Source organism: Neovison vison, chromosome 9, assembly GCF_020171115.1.
Source record: "Neovison vison isolate M4711 chromosome 9, ASM_NN_V1, whole genome shotgun sequence".
Lineage (NCBI taxonomy): Eukaryota > Metazoa > Chordata > Mammalia > Carnivora > Mustelidae > Neogale > Neogale vison.
The window spans coordinates 97,583,899-97,588,849 of record NC_058099.1 but is presented as its reverse complement, the minus strand read 5'-3'; the positions used below and the strand labels follow the sequence as shown (position 1 = coordinate 97,588,849).

General features: G+C 38.9%; 1 protein-coding gene across 1 annotated transcript in view; it reads right to left on the bottom strand.

Annotated features, from left to right (window-relative positions):
* LOC122917773 (centromere protein P) overlaps positions 1 to 4,951 on the bottom strand; it is a 237,441-nt gene that overhangs the window by 123,308 nt on the left and 109,182 nt on the right. The window lies entirely within an intron of this gene.

Genomic DNA, 4,951 nt, shown 5'->3' with positions numbered 1-4,951 from the left:
GCTTGAAGTAAAATATTTGTGCTTTGGTTTAATTTTTATTCTCCCATCCAGGAACATAAACACTTTTCAGAAACTTATTTATAACACTTTTAGCACAGTATTAATGCTTTCTCATAGGAACATTACTGAAATATTCCAAATTATGCTTGTGCTATGAAACATAATCACCTTTATCTTAAACTACCACAAAAACTAAATTTTAAATCATTTTAAGAATCGTAGAAAAATATTCCATATATGATGTAAGGTGGAGTGAAGGGTTTGGACATCCAGATCAGCAATGGGTAAACAGGAATAGGTCTTGTTCTTCCTAGCGACAGCCTCCAACTCTGGCACTGCTGGCACCCCAGGGTGGATTGTTTTGAGGCTAGGGTGGGCATAGACTGTCCTTTCTTTTGCAGAAGGTCTCTGCCCACAAAATGCCAGGAGCACCTGCACCCCCCACTCTCACAGGGCATCACCCAACAATGTCTGCAGACATTGCCAATGTGGGGGGAGCAAGTGGTGAGGGCGGAGTTTCATGGAGCTGGGTGAGAACAATGCTCTACAGGACATTCACTTAATTTCTAATTCTGACCTAAGTTTGGAAACTTGGAGCAAAAAAATTACTTTTGTCTTGTAAAACTATAGAGAGCAAGATCAAAGTGTGATTAATATACTAGAAGGTGAATTGCCTGAGTGACTCAGTTGGTTGAAGATCCCAACTCCTGCTCTCAGGAGTGTAAATTCAAGCCCCGCATTCAGCCCCATGCTGGGCATGGAGCCTAATTTAAAAAACAAAACAGATAAAATAAAATAAAGAATAAAAGCTAACCAGTAGGGCGCCTGGGTGGCTCAGTGGGTTAAGCCGCTGCCTTCGGCTCAGGTCATGATCTCAGGGTCCTGGGATCGAGTCCCGCATCGGGCTCTCTGCTCAGCAGGGAGCCTGCTTCCCTCTCTCTCTCTCTCTGCCTGCCTCTCCGACTACTTGTGATTTCTCTCTGTCAAATAAATAAATAAAATCTTTAAAAAAAAAAAAAAAAAAAAAAAAAAAGCTAACCAGTAGTGATATGACAGAACGAGCCCAGGGATGCCAAGCTTTGAGTTGCAAGAACAAGACCAGAAATCCTGTTCCCTTTACCGTCCTGGTAAGTTACAATCTTTTTGAGTCTGTCTCATCTACAAAGGGTAGTGGTGACAATCCTCATCAGTTAGTTTGCCATGAGGATTGAATGACAAATTATATGTTAATTTTCAAAGAATGAGAACAAGTAATACTAAAACTTTCCAGGTACCACGGAAGATTCGGAATAGCCAAAGCTACTTTGAGAAAGAACAAAGCTGGAGGTATCACAATCCTGTATTTCAAGGTATCCTACAAAGCTATAATCAAAAGTATGGTACCAGCACAAAAACAGACTCATAGATCCATGGAATAAAATACGAGCCCAGAAATAAAACCATGCTCAGGGCGCCTGGGTGGCTCAGTGGGTTAATAAGCCTCTGCCTTCAGCTCAGGTCATGGTCTCAGGGTCCTGGGATCGAGCCCCTACATGGGGCTCTCAGCCCAGCAGGGAGGCTGCTTCCCCCTCTCTCTCTCTGCCTGCCTCTCAGTTTACTTGTAATCTCTGTCTCTGTAATCTCTTGTAATCTTCCCCTCTTACTCTGTCAAATAAATAAAATCTTTAAAAAAAAAAATAAAGCAATGCTTGTAAGATCAATTACCCTACAACAAAAGAGACACAAATATACAACAGGGAAAAGGCAGTCTCTTCAATAAACAGTGCTGGAAAAACCAGATGGCTACATGCAAAAGATGAAATTGGCCCACTTTCTTACAGTATTAAAAGTCTAAACGTGAGACCGGAAACCATAAAATTCCTGAAAGAAAATACAGGCTGTAGTATTTTGAACACTGGCCATAGCAACATATTTATAGATATGTCTCCTGAGGCAAGGGAAACAAAGGCAAAAATAAAGTCTTGGGACTACATCAAAATAAAAAACTCGGCATACCGAAGGAAGCCATAAAATAAATTTAGAAAAAGGCAATCTAGGGTGCCTGGGTGGCTCAGTGGGTTAAGCCGCTGCCTTCGGCTCAGGTCATGATCTCAGGGTCCTGGGATCGAGTCCCGCATCGGGCTCTCTTCTTAGCAGGGAGCCTGCTTCCTCCTCTCTCTCTCTCTGCCTGCCTCTCTGCCTACTTGTAATCTTTCTCTGTCAAATAAATAAATAAAATCTTTAAAAAAAAAGAAAAGAAAAAGGCAATCTACAGAATGGGAGGAGATATTTGCAAATGACATATCTGATAAAGGGTTAGTATCCAAAATACATAAAGATTTTATCCATTAATTCCTCTACTGAGTATTTACCCAAAGGAAATGAAAACACTAATTTGTAAAGACCTATGCACCCCCATGTTTACTGAAGCATTATTTACAATAGCCAGGATATGGAAGCCACCCACGTGTCCAACAGATGAGAGGATAAAGAAGATGTGTATATATATAATGAAGTATCAGCCATGAAAAAGAATTAAACTGTACAATTAGTGACAACATGGATCGACAACATGGATAGAGTATTCCACTAAGTAAATTAAGTCAGAGAAGGACAGATACCATATGAATTCACTCATATGTGGAATTTATGAAACAAATGAACAAACAAATAGATTTAAATACAGAAAATGAGCTGGTGGTTACCCGAGGGGAGGTCAGTGGATCAGTGGGTAAAGGAGAAGTTGATTAAGAGGCACAGAGTTCCAAATATAATATAAGTCAGTCACGGGGATGAAAAGTACAGCATAGGGAATATAGTTGGTGATAATGCAATAATGTGTGCGGACAGATGCTGAATGCGCTTACGGACATGAGCACTGAGTAATGTACAGACTTGTCAAATCACTCTATTGCACATCTGAACACTGTGTGTCCACTATATTTCAATTAAAAAAAAAGTTTGTGAAACTGCTTTGGTAAACCATAAAGGTTCATAAAATATGAGTAACTATTATACTGGAAAATTATTGACTAATGAGACAAATTAAAGATTATGAAGCCATTAACATGAAGAGAATATATTATAATGATAATCATTTCAAAATCAATATATTCTAAAGTTCCAATAGTTTCAGTAATTCATTTTCCTGAAAATAAAATTGTGATGTCCCACCATTTATAAAACGATAAGTAAATGTCAAATGTTCACTAAAATTTTAAAAATCCAGGTCTTAAAATTAATAATTCAATTCATAAGGTTAACAAACAGATCAGTCTATTATCTCAGTAGTAGACCTTAACATAGCTAAGTTTATCTTTTTCTAAAAAGACAGAACAAAAAATTTTTAAATCCTGGAAATGATTCCTGAAATCACTGCAGTTAATTTCCTATTGTTAATGTTGTTTTTCATCCCACAGCTGTTAATCATTTTTGGTGTTTACAAAACACAAATCACTAGTAAAAATCATTAAGAACCAAACTGAATTAAAAGTTTTCGGCCACAAACCCATTCTATGGTAAATATAAAATATTACTCACTTGAAGCCCATTAAAGTTTGGAAATAAATCACTACACCTTTCTGGGTTTATTAAGGACTTTAAGAGAAAAAAATATCAAACACCATCCATCCATATTTTCTCCCAAATACTATAATAAAAATGATCATTGAATTAATGGGAAAAAAATAACACTTTTTGAAAATCACTTTAAGTCACTAAAACTAAAGTTATTTTAATTTTTTAAAGATTTATTTGAGAGAGAGAGAGAGAGTACGAGTGGGAGAGGCAGAAGAGAGAGGGAGAGAGAATCTCAAGCAGACTCCGTGCCAAGCCTGGAACCCAGTGTGGGTCTCGACCTCATGACCCTGTAATCTGGACCTCAGCTGAAACCAAAAATCAGATGCTTAAGACTGTGTCACCCAGAGGTCCTTGAGGTTTATTTGTTTGTTTTTTTAAATAAACTGTGTTCCTCCTTAACCTATTCATTACTTTTCTTTACTTCATAACTCCACCTTTTTTTTTTTTTTAAAGAACTGCCTTCCTTCTGTCCTCATCACCTCTATGCTCACACAGTCCTTAACCTATTACGTCTGACTTACCAATTCTCCGTTTTCCCCAAATCATACTGGGTGATTAAGCGTGGACAATACTTTCACCTGCACTTACTAATGTAACCCTCACAGTACTGTCCTACGAGGCAGGCACATGACCTGTTTTTCAGGCGTGGAAACTGCAAAACAAGGTTAAATAACTGTAGTGGATCTAGGACTCAATGATCACCTTTGCCCATGACGACACACTTGCTTGCTTAGTGCTCACCCTACGGTGCTTACTCCAGGGACTCTTTGCTACTTGGCTTCCAGAGACACCATCTTTCAGGCTGCTCTTCCATGGCTAGTATCCCCCAGTATTCCTCCTTTAGCGCCTTTTCTCTGGCCCCCTGACAGTCCTGTCCATTTTTACACATTCAGCCATTACCATTGAGGGAAGCCCTCTGAAGCCCACTTCTCAATGTGGGTCTCACCTGGGAAGAACTAACTCTTAAAAGCAGACCCAAACACCTAGTTTTAACACTCAAGCAAAATCAATCCTAAACAATTTCTTCAGACTGTCCCTGTCCCTCTTGGCCTTTCCTTTCCCAGTTGTTCAGGTGTATTCTGCCTCTCGTACCTCTGCAGCAAGTCTTGCCGTCCTTGTCATTCTCACTCACTATGTCACAACTGCTTTATTTTCTAGTTGGAATATCAAAATCAGTTCCTGGCCTCATTCTGCCAGCCCAACTCTTATGTGACCAACCAAGTAGACCCGCATGCTTGGCTGGGTTAATTACAGTCAGTCCCCACATGGAAAGCCTATGATAGTTCTCATTGATCACTGAATTACAAAAACTTCTTAACCTATACTTTTCAAGACTGTCCATGATTTCCATTTGTAAATAATGATTTAAAAAATTTTAATTCCCACAGTTAAC